Source organism: Curcuma longa, chromosome 19 (assembly GCF_044706935.1).
Source record: "Curcuma longa cultivar G26 ecotype Majalengka, Jawa Barat chromosome 19, ITB_CL_G26_1.1, whole genome shotgun sequence".
In the NCBI taxonomy this organism is placed as follows: domain Eukaryota; kingdom Viridiplantae; phylum Streptophyta; class Magnoliopsida; order Zingiberales; family Zingiberaceae; genus Curcuma; species Curcuma longa.
Window position 1 is genome coordinate 6,718,655 of NC_133879.1, and position 12,773 is coordinate 6,731,427.

At 38.7% G+C, this 12,773-nt stretch overlaps 1 long non-coding RNA gene across 2 annotated transcripts; it reads left to right on the plus strand.

Moving 5' to 3' along the window:
- The first annotated feature begins 774 nt into the window (after positions 1 to 774).
- Positions 775 to 4,818, plus strand: LOC141812418 (uncharacterized). Of its 2 annotated transcripts, XR_012600296.1 has the most exons (3): positions 775 to 1,106; positions 2,167 to 2,227; positions 4,495 to 4,818. It is a non-coding gene; the product is annotated as an uncharacterized LOC141812418 (long non-coding RNA). The 2 variants fall into 2 exon arrangements; XR_012600295.1 differs by lacking the exon at positions 4,495 to 4,818 and having other exon boundaries at positions 2,167 to 2,292.
- The last annotated feature ends 7,955 nt before the right edge of the window (positions 4,819 to 12,773 follow it).

Consider the following 12,773-nt stretch of genomic DNA (forward strand, 5'->3'; position numbering starts at 1 on the left):
TCAGTGCATCAACTAAAATCTGACCCAAACATTAAAATCCAATCACTTGGGACACGATTACACCAACAATATCTACTACAGGGGAGGGGGACCAGACAGCTATACCAACAGTACTCCAACACTCCACTAGTTCGGAGATTTATCATCCCTCACAGCATACGATGATGCCTCAATCATACCAGTTATCTTCCCAACAGTCTCAGTTTCCATTATCAGTACCTCAGAGTCAGCTTCAGCCAGAATGGAGACAAACGACATCACATTCAACTAACCAACCGATCAGTATGGAATTCAGACACATTGAGTCTACGACCAGAACAGAGACATAACAGAACGAGAAATCGTTCAATTGAGTTATAATTTTTAATTACTATGGTATTTTTTAAATAGTAAATTTGGAGACCAAATTTTTATTAGTGGGGGAGAATATCAAATTCGAGAATATTTTCTTTAATTATTTATTGATTTATTTTATTTAAATTTTTAGTAAATCAGTTTTGAACCAAATTAAACCAACTTGGTTTTGTTCATGATGGAAGGGGTTTTGACAAAACTAAAGGGGTGAGAAGATTCGTCTTGTGAAGACGAATCAAACAAAACTAGTTGAAATCAAATCGGAAGTTATTTGATTAATGAACCAAAATTGAATCTGTTTCGCTATAGTAATCGATTCAATGGTGACAATAAAACCTAGGGTTTTAAGCAGATTTAGTCCAAATCTGGTTCAAGCTAAATCCGATTTTCGGATTCCCTGCCCGCGTGACCCACGACCGCTGCAACCCCGCAACGCCCGCGACTTCTTCTTCGCGCGCAGCCCGCTGCCACCGGCGGAGAACACGGGATGAGGGCGGCTTTAAAAGAGGGCCACGGTGGGAAACCCTAAGGGTACATGGTTCGCCTCTTCCTTTCTCACAAGCCGCCTGCAGCGATTCAACCCCACCCCGCCTTCCTTCTCCTCTTCTTCCTCTTCCTCTGCCCGACGCCGTCTCAAACCAGCACCGCCAGTCGCCTGCCGCCTGCCGCCAGAGGCAGTGCCTCCTGCCTCGATCGCCCTGCTAAGCGCCGCCGCCTTCCTCCCTTGGGAAATCGCCTTCACCGTCTTCTTCGTGAGTTGGATTCCCCTAAAAATTTCCCTTTTCATTTTCTTTGTTTCTATTTTCTTCGATATTCCCAAAATTTCGATTCTATGAACCTATGACTTTTAATTAATATGATTCGGACATCATCCAGGCTTCTAACGAATAGTTTGAATCAAAATTTAGATTCCTCTCAGTCTACTCAAACTGCTTCAAAATGTTCCTATTGGCTTTTATTAGATAGTGTCTTCGTTCTATCTTTACCTGCGCAGATTTACTTCAGTCTTAATTATTGTCCATGTAAAAGTTTTGATATTATGGTTGGAATTGCCGGTTTTTCATTTGTTGAGAAAAGCACATGCAATAAGAGTTTCTAAAGTATGAACTTGTAAAGTTATCCAATGATTAAATTCTTCATGTTTCTAAACAGAATAGATCTTCCTTTTGTTTTAGTCAGAACATGTTCATACGAACATTTGATGTGTGATCTAGTAGTTTAAATCTGAGTAACATAATAACTTAAAGTTTCTTCTAACTATTATCATGACACCAAGCTTAAAGATTTCAGTTGACTTTTTGCTATTTTATTTACAAATTTTACACATTGCTGGAAGTTCTTATATCATGTCTCTGCAATATGAATATTACGACCTCTCTGTGCCGTTTTTCATTTTGGTTGCCAACTGTCCACAAAGTATTCCTCTCAGTTTGATAAACTTCTCTCTACAAGTTAAGTTATGCTGCGTTCGAGATTTTATAGCAAATGTAGATCCAACAAATAACTTTTTAATGCCCACTCTTAGAGTTTATGCCTAATTAACAAAGAGATTAATTTAATTAGGTAAAAGAAATTAGAATAAGGTTAGCTTAAATTAAATTAACTAAGTTGTGTTAAATTAATTTAATTGGGTAAGTAGCGCTAAATCTTTAGATCAGTTGGGTTGGCTTATGTTGATCATAGTTGATCCGGTTTAGGCTAACTTGGGTTAATTGGAATTTAATCGGGTTAGATTAATCTTAGAATCGACTAGGATTTTCTTTGATGAAAAATTTATAAAATATTATATTTAAAGGATGCTTTATTTTGCAGGACCTTAACTTGTTAATCCAGTTATATTTGAGGGTTTTTAGTGCGACAATTCGTTAATCAGGTGGGCAATCTTTGTATTTGGTCAATACAGGATATTTCTTTCATAGTGCATGTTATTTTTTGTTATTATCGTACTCCTGTTCCTTGTTATCTAGATACCTTAGTTAAATTCATGATTATCTCTTGCTTGTCCTTAATTCGATTGACCTTATGCATCTCTACATTACTACTTGTATGAACTTTGATTATCTAGCAATTAAGACCTATTATCTATGCATTTTGATATTGATTAGGGTACTTGATCATAACATCATGACGATTGTTATCTAGCAATTAAGACCTATTGTTTTGTCACCAGACTACTTTATTGTAGGGCTGGATTAATGACAGTGTGATGTCGGGCACCCCCAACATCATATATACGTGACTGGGACGAGTGTGATAGTTGCATTATGTATATGTTTGCATTACGTGCATTATAGGTAGCTATACAAGGCTACCTATTATTTTGTCACCAGACTACTGTGTTGTAGGGCTGCATTAATGGCAATGTGATGTCGGACACCCCCAGCGTCATATATACGTGACTGGGATAAGTGTGGCAGTTGCATTCATGCATATGGTTGCATTATGTGCATTATATAGGTAATGGACCGTATATAGATACTGCATTTGGATGTATTCTTGATTGAACCTTGGTTGATGCAATTGTGTGTCATTATCATTCATGTCTTGCATATGGATTAAGATAGTTTATTCACTATTAGTGTTGATCACTAACTAATTTCTGTTATTCACTTATTTATTTTGTATCTTATTGACTATACACTGTCTATCTTGATTATCCACTGAGTATTTTGTACTCACCACTCAGACCCTGGGGAGTCTTGTGTATGCAAGCGGCGGCGACGTCGATTCCTTCCTCTACGATGTAGGAAGGTGGCGGGGCAAGGCTATTAGTCAGGCGACCAATAGAACCGAGGAGGGGAAGAGGAAGAGGGGATGGCGACAGGGCGACGACTGTTGGTCTTCTTCACGTGACGGGCGGTGAAGATGCGGCAGAGGATTGCAGTAGGGCGACTCGGCGACGTTGGGCGTCTTCTCCACGCGGCGGCAGCTCTGCTTCAGGGTACGCGGGCGACGACAGAGGAAGGGAGGGAGAAGGGGTAGGTGGCTAGGGTTTCGACTGCCACGATCTTATAACGCCCCTTCCTTCGCGAGGATCTCGGTGCCGGACGCGGGCATCGGCATCGCGAGTCTCGCGAAGAAGTAGGGGCGGGGTCACGCGGGTAGCCAAAATCGCGGAAATAATCACGATTTAATTATTTTGAGGAGTAATAGTAACATGAACCCCGAAATTAGGATTTGGCCTAGGACGACTTAAAATCTAAGGTTTACTGTAACCATTGAACCGATTATTATAGCGAACCAGGTTTAATCTTGATTCGCTTGCTTTACTAACCAAACGAACTCCGATTTGATCCAAATCAGTTTTGTTTGATTCGTCTTCATAAGATGAATCTTCTCGTCCCTTTTATTTTGTCATAATCTTAACCTAATGCTAGATCCGACCCATTATCCTAAATGAGTTTGACTAATTTGGGCTTCAACCCATTTAATCACGCCCAATTAAAATTTAGCTTTTAATTGGTTAATTATGACCTTAAAATTTCTAGTATCTTATAGCCTGTGTGGGTGCGGCCAGGACTAGCTATCCTGAAATACTGCCCCTCCCCCTCACGTGTAGTTGGTCTGTTGTTGGAGCAAGTGATTCTTGTCGTGCGCCCCAGTTCACTGCACTGGGTGAGTGTTTGGGGATGTTGAGTGCAGACAGTGACCAGGCAGCTAGATAGCTCTCTTGTGATATTTTTTTCGCTCCCCACTCACGTTTAGTGGTCTGTTGTGGAGTGTGCAGTTGTCCTATCGTGTGCCCCAGTGCACTACCTGTGTGGGGGTTTGGGGGTGTTGAGTGCAGACTATGACCATGTATGTTGCCTGTGATGTGTATTGCATATGTGTATGCATATGTTGGTAGGTTAATTACTACATTTGTTGATAGTTGTTTTATACATCTTTGCGTGTGGTTGTTGCATTTGTTTGATATATGATTATTGCATTGTGTGACATTACATGCATTGATGGCATTTGCATGATTCCTATTGCCTGTTATGTAGTATTGACCTTTTCCATTATGTATTATTTAGAGAGATTGTATATCCTTTGATATTCTTGTTTATTTACATATATGTTCTGCACTTCTATCTTGTATCTGACTGAGTATTTCATACTCACTAATCAGACCCTGAGGTTTCTTTTATTCTTCCCTAGGTAGTAGATAGGGAGATTTACTTTGGAGCTTAGAGTTCTGCCAGACTGCCCCCATCTCATAGTAAGAGAAGTATCAGTTTGGGTTTACCTCGTATGATTTTTTATTTGTATTTGGATATATGGATCTTGGTGTGTATTTGGATCTGTGATTGTCGTTCGTGGGCTTATAGAGTTTTGTGTATATTCGTGGTTTGAATTTACGTTCGTATTTGTGTGGATTCTGTTATACTCCGCTGTGAAATTTTTATTGTCGTTACTTGTAGGTTTGTTGTCGTTTGGGTTGTGATGCATATCGATACATTTTGGTATTTTCGTTGTTACGTAGTTGATGTGTTGTTGATGATCATATCTTGTTGGTATGAGCATGTGGATTGTATGTTGTGGTGGTTGTTATAATTGATGCATTAGTTGTATATGTGGTTTGTGGCCGTGTGGGCCTTAATCCATGTTGTTTAATAGTTTTAATATCTACTTTGTGTTGTTGAGCGGCCGTGTGAGCCTTATATTAAATTGTATTCAAGAAAGTTGAATTGTTACAGGGGAGATGCTACCGAAATTTTTTGGACAGTCATCTCTCGGGACGTAATAGTTAACACTTAATGAATTAATTAGAACACCCTGTATATAGACTCGGCCCCGAGTTGGGTCCGAATCAGACTCATAACTGGGTCAACAGGGTGATTACCTGTTGACCCGATTATATGGGTTGGAACAATAACTGACTTGGATGAGACGGGGCTAGTTAAGGTTTAATGGATCCAATAATCGTTGAACTGACGGTTCAAATCATTGGTTTAATGCTATTTTTTGTGAACGTTGGAATTGGCAGTTTCGACTATTGGGGGAAGATTTTTTTTAAACGGTTGAGATTATTTGATCTTTTTTTATTAATGACTACGATTTAGTATTTGTTATTCTTTAAACTCTATAAATAAGTCGCTCATTGCATTATTTCCACATCATCTTCTCTACTTTCATCTTCAACCAAAATCTCGATCGTTTTAAACTTCAATTCTTCAATTATAATGGAAGGAGATTCATTATTTCAATTTCTAAGGGGGAAAGAAAATAGTCAATTCGAATGTAGATGACGATGATATTCCATTGATAAGCCATAGCAAGTTCTGACACTGAGACATAAGGAAGCATCGATGATGATACTTTTAAGGTTTGAGATACTCCTTGAAAATTGTCTATTTTTACTAAACATTTTGAGAACACCACTCTTCCATCCGAACAAATGAATGCAAAATGTAAGCATTATAAAGCATTCTACAAATTTCAATTGAGCAGTGACTATGGGTCATTGAAACGACAAGTTGAACTGAAGCACCCGACAAAATTTGGAAGCGAACATTATCAAATGCAATTGTCCAGATTTTTCTCAACTAGTGGAGGTACCGATTCAAGTTTATTTATATATTTTGATAATAAATTAAGAGAATTATTAGCTAAATTTATTTTTATAGAATATTTTTTTTAATTTTGAGTCTAAATGCACATTTAAAATTTTTTTATTAAGAATTAGTTAATTCACCTACTAAATGTATTTCTCGAACAATACTTATACAATTAAAAGATTAGTAAGACAATGAACAAAATTTAATTTAAGAATTTAATAAATTAAATAATAAAATTTCTTTATGTTTTGATATTTGAAGTGGTCATTGGCAAACATATTCATATATGAGTGTGACTTGCTATTGGATCGATAACTCCTACAAAATTCAAAAATATTTATTAGTCTATAGAGTTTTTGATGAATTATATAATGCTCACAATATCTCTCAATTATTATGTTTAATTTTAGAAGAATATGGTTAACTGTTAAGATATTTTCAATATATAAGGTTAGTTATATTACTACTAATATTGAAAAACTTAAATTTATATGTCAACCTAAGGTTTATTTTTTCATATTAATTATATATGTCATTTTTGTAATTTATATGTTCTATTAAAATTTTAAAAAATTAAATTAACTCAATTAAAATTGTTATTTTTTATTTGTGGTCGCATCCTCCTCTAATGAAAGAATCGAGTAGATTTTTATAAAAGTAATGGAATGAGATCAACACATTGGAATTCAACATATCAATTATTATAAAATTTATTTCAATACAGAAAATTATTATATTTATTTTTTATACAAAATACTAATAATATAAATATATATCAATGGACTATATGTAATGGTGTTTATAAAATTTTAAAAGCATTTAATTTAATGATGCAATCAAATAATTTTTCAATGTTTATTATCCTACTTATTTAGTTATGCTGAATTTTTTTTAGTAAACTTTTAGTTTTAAATGAACATAGTGCAACTAAGTTTTTATCTCTTTAGGTATTACAATGAAAGTAAAATGAAATTTTTTTTATTATATTCTTGAAATTTATTTGGTTGTATTTACTTTAGACCCTTAAATTAAAAATTTTATAGAAAATGTTAATTTTGTACTATGATGTTTTAATTTTATTTAAAGATTCTTCTTCTCCTAATCCTACTAGATTACACATGATACTAGAAATTATTTATATTAACTTTATAAAAATTATAATATAAAATATGGATTAGAAACTAATATATCTAAAACATAAAATATCAATCCTAGTAGTAATCTAAAACTTATAATAATAACATAACTTTTATTAAAAAAAAATAGACGAAACATCTACTGAGATCCTTAAGTTTCAAATAAGAACTTAAGAATTATTTTTCGACTTCTTTTGATTTTAATGAACACAATCACTATTTTCCTCAAAAGAGTAGCTCTAAACAAATAAAAGAATGACAAATGCAAGTCTGCGAACACCAAAAATCTATGGTGCAAGGCTATCATCATCTAATATTTCCATATTAGCTGTCCATCACTAGTTTAATTCCTGAAATATCAAAATTGAAACTTTGTCTATATTCTGACAGAGTCAAGATTTGGTTTGACTTTGTGGTGCTGTTCTAGAAGTATCTTGGGTCTTATTCTTGTGGCAATTTTAGTTAGGAAACCAGCTCATCTGAATGAGAGAATTTGTACTTCAATTGACAATTTTATTTTACAATTAAAACGGAAAGTAATGATCGCTATGACTGTTGAAGTATGTCATTGTAAGATACCGAAAGATTAGGGTTTATTTATAAATAAATTAAATGGGATTAAATGAATTAATAATTTAGTTTTATGGAATAGTAGGAAAATTTATTGGTTTAATTAAGAATCCTAATGCATTTAGGATTATTAATAGGATTAAATGATTAATAATAGGTTTTAGGGTTATTGGTTATAGGGTATTGGACCCAACCCGTTAAGAGAGGGAAGAAAACCCGTTAAGATCCCTAACCCAACCTAAAATCGCGACTCGCGATTCTGTTCTTCCAATCCTGCAGACCGCCGCTCTTCCTCTTCTCGCCACCGAAGCTAAGCAAGCGCCGACCGACGCCGGAGCTGAAGCCAAGGAGGAACAGTTGGCGATCGGAGGGGAGTCGATTGGGGCTAGATCTCGTCGGAGGAAGGAGTGGTTTGTCGCGTGTGCGGATCGGCGGCAGCAAATCGGAAGAGGATAATTGCTGGTAGGTGGAGATTTAGTTGGATTTTCGATTTGGGCTTGGTTTAAGCTTAGATATGAGGTTTTATGTCTTTAGATATGGAATCAGGAGCTTGATTGGATTTGGTCGGCGGTGAGATGCGTTGTTTGGTGTCCGACCGCAAGCAAGAGGAAGAACGAAGAAGATGAAGCCGAAAGGTAAGGCTAGGGTTCGGGTATTGCTCGTTTATGAGCTAAATGTCTATGGATTGTAATGTTGATCAGTTGTTCCTCTCCGTAGCTCGTTGGTGAGATTAGATTGATCCCTTTGGTTTCTGCCGCAAGCAAGAAGAAGAGAGGAGGAGGACCGGAGGTTGATTTAGGGCTGTGAACGGTTTGTTCTGAGGTAAAATCCTAAACCTAAGAGCTTAATGCTTGATTGTTGCTCTTGGTTTATATTAAACTATGAAGTTTAATTACTGTAATTTGATACGATAGTAATTGTGTATTATCGTTTGTTGCAGGACCTTGATTTGATTGGTCCTATTACAAGGAGTCTGATTATATTTTCTGGGGGTTCTAGTTGTGACGATCATCTGATCAGGTGGGTACCCTGTACTTGGTCAATACAGGTTATTCTATTTCAGTGCATGTATTATTTTTATCTTGATATCCTGTTGATACCCCTGTTGTTTGTGATAGTATCTAGTTGATACATTTGATCATCTTTGCTTGATACCTGCTTGTTGACCTTATGATGATCTACTGTTGCCATGTTGATACCCTTGATATCTGTATCATGTTGATTCCTGTATGACTCGTTGCTTGATACTTGTTGTATGATCATTATTTGATCTATCCATGATTAGATTAGTCTTAACTCTGATAACATGGACCTATATTGACCTATACTGATTCTGTTGAACATGCTGATTGACTTAGCTATTACATGTTGGGATGATTAGCATACATCCATGATAGTTGTAGATATTTTTGTTGGTGGATCTTACCTGCACCGTGTTGTGGTGCCACGCATAGGTAAGATGTTGCACTACAGTTGGGTGCACCAGGACTGGCTACATTGCCCTCCTGCCACACTGCCCCTCCCCACTTATCTTTAGTGGTCAGTTGTCGGAGCTGGCAGTATGTCCTGTCTGGCCCCTCAGTTCACTGCTCTATGGGGGTGACTGGGGAATGTAGAGTGCGGACAGTGACGGATATTTTGGTTGCTATGGTTGCTACGTATTTACATGCACCGTTGGTAGGTTGATATAGATATTTATTTTATTTTCATCATATGCTTACGATTGTTGCATTTGCTTGCTATGACTGTTGCACTTGTATGCCATTACATACATGCTTACATGTTATGATTATGATACCTGTTGCACAGTATGATCTTGATTCCATACTGATTAGTTGATTCAGCTGTTGATTTATCTATACCATGTTCTGTACTTTGATACTGTTTTGTTGATACCCTGATCCATGCTGATACCTGATACCTGTTATACCACTGTACATGTTATTTCAGTCTGTACTCTTTTATTATTCCTGTTGTTACCTTTACATGCACTTCATTCCTGTACCCACTGAGTATCTAATGCTCACTACCCAGACCCTGGGGTTATTTTGTTTTCTCCCCAGGTAGCAGATAGGTTACTTGGAGCTTGGAGATTCGGTCGCCTGCTGCTATCTCACAGGTTTTCAGAGAGTTTATCTTAGTTGGTATTTTCGTATTATATATTTTGTATTTTCCATTTGGACTTGTAGTGTGGACATGGACTGTATCTGTGTTGGATTGTATGTGGTTATTCGTTTTCGGATTTTACGATGTTTTCGTTTACGTGGATTTTCCATATGTTGTTGCAGATTTGATTATACATGCATGAGTTAGTGATTGTGGCCGTGTAGGCCTTATATGCATTGTTATATGTGTTGTGTATTGATTGGACGTGTAGTCCTATTCCAGCCGCCTGTGGCTGAGTATATTTGCATGTATTTAGGGAATAGTCATTGTTACAGGGGAGATGCTGCCGAAATTTTTCGGACGCCTTCCCGGGGCGTGACAATTTAGTGGTATCAGAGCAGGTTAGATCATTAGGTTCATTTCATTCGGATTTTCGTTGCGTTGCAATTTAGTTATCAGTCGATTTTCATTCGGATTTCCGTTGCATTTGAGTCGTCGGAGTCCGTCGGATTTGTCGTCGGATTTGTCGGTGTTTCCGAGAGTTATCATCTCATTTGTAGGTGTATCTGATATCAATTGTTTGGTATCGTCGGAGCATATTAGGATAAACATTTAGTTTTAGGGTTTCGGTTTAGTTTTCGAGTTTGTTGTTTTGTCGGGTATGTCTAGTTTGGTACTCTGACCCGAGTTGTGAGATGGACAGACAGCGGCACGAACTCTCCAAGCAATTGTAAGTAAATTTCTAGCACAGTTATTTCTTGTTCTAGAAATTTATAGTAGTTGTATATGTATACTAGGTGATATTATGGACCCTAGTAACCGAGGACCAGGTCGATCATTGAGACGACCTGTTGAGCCAGTAGAGTCGGAGATTTCTGAGCATGTTGGGGATAGTCCGGAGATACCTTTGTTAGATCCGGTACCGATTACGGCTAATAAGGCTGTGAACAAAAGTCGGATATCATTGTTGGCAACATCCGTTAAGGATAGATTGATTTTATTCCATGGGGGATCTGACCCATGGCTCGCACGTTCTTGGTTGGAGAACGTGACTGATACTTTCACGTATATCACTTGCACTGAGGCAGAGCAAGTTGAGTTGGTTGGCAGTATTCCACCTTCGTGATGAGGCTGTCACGTGGTGGAAGACTCAGAGGATTGTACTCGGAGAGCTCAGTTGGAGTTCACCGATATTACCTATTTGAAGGACATTCTACTCAGCAGCGATCGCAGAAGACAACACAGAGATAGAGAGCACCTCAGCAGCAGAGATTACTACCATCTTCAAGACAGATGTACCAGATAGTACCAGCAGCTTCCCAGCCAGAGATCTATTATGCGGCGATTCCGATGCAGCAGCAGCCACCAGCGACATCGACTTCTTACAGTGTATCTCATTATATTCAGCAGACGACGTCGGTATCCCAGAGTCAGTTCCAGCCAGAGAGGAGGCAGATTGCGTCTCATTCAGCTACTCAGCCGGCTAGCGTGGAGTTTGGGTCGCGTTTATGCTATTACTCGAGAGGAAGCGCAGCGGAGGCATAGTGGGCCGATGGATCGATCATTCGGGGAAAATTAAGCGAATTCCGATGATTAGATCTTGTAGTCTAGCAGTCTCTTTACCTTCGGGTAAAGTGCTGACTACAAATCAGGAGATTAGAGGATGTCCGTTGGATTTCGACGGACACACTCTTACAGTGGACTTTCAAGTGTTGGATATGATGGAGTTTGATATCATTCTTGGTATGGATTGGTTAGTCACTATCATGCTACGATGAATCGTCGAGCTGAAGTGATTACCTTCCAACCTACGGATCAACCCGCATGGGAATTCGTGGGTACTAGGAGTGAACAAATATCCATTATTTCTGCGATACAAGCGCAGAAGTTGTTAAGACGTGGATGTCGAGGTTATTTACAGTTTCTGAAGCAAACAGACGAGGATAGTGGTTCTGATCCATCCGATGTTCGTATCGTCCGAGAGCATCAGGATGTGTTTCCGGACGAGCTTCTTGGCTTGCCGCCTCAGAGGCAGATCTAGTTCACGTGTGAGGTGATTTCAGGCACTGCACCAGTGTCTAAGGCTCCGTATCGGATGGCTCCGAAGGAGTTAGAGGAACTGAAGATTCAGTTACAGGAGTTATTAGACCATGGGTTTTATTCGTCCTAGTGTATCACCGTGGGGAGCTCCAGTCTTATTCGTGAAGAAAAAGGACGGATCCATGAGATTATGCATTGATTACCGCCAGCTGAATGCGGTAACAGTGAAGAATAAATATCCGTTGCCTCGTATTGATGATTTATTTGATCAGCTGAAGGGTTCCTGTGTATACTCTAAGATCGATCTGCGATCTGGTTATCATCAGCTCAGAGTACGAGATGAGGATGTTCAGAAGACAGCCTTCCGCACTCGGTACGGACATTACGAGTTCTTGGTGATGCCGTTCGGTCTCACCAATGCTCCGGCCGTATTTATGGATCTGATGAACCGGGTTTTCTTGGAGTATCTGGACCGGTTCGTTATTGTCTTCATCGACGATATTCTGATATATTCTCGATCGGAGGCAGAGCATGAGCAGCATCTCCGCATTGTATTGGAGACATTACGCCGAGAGCAGCTGTATGCGAAATTCAGCAAATGCGCATTCTGGTTATCTTCTGTGGGATTTCTCGGACACGTTGTATCCAGCAGAGGTATTTCAGTAGATCCTCAGAAGATAGAGGCAGTGACCGGTTGGGAGCAGCCCAAGTCTGTTCAGGAAGTCCGCAGTTTTCTGGGTTTAGCGGGCTATTATCGGAGGTTTGTGGAGGATTTCTCCCGTATTGCCACACCATTGACCCGGTTGACTAAGAAAGGGGCGAAATTTGTCTGGTCCGAGGCTTGCGAGTCGAGCTTCCAGGAGCTGAAGCAGCGATTGGTCAGCGCACCGATTCTGGTGATTCCATCCGGTGATGACGGCTTTGTATTGTACACTGATGCGTCATTCCAGGGATTGGGAGCAGTTTTGATGCAGCATGATCGGGTGGTTGCCTACGCTTCTCGTCAGCTGAAGGATCACGAGAAGAA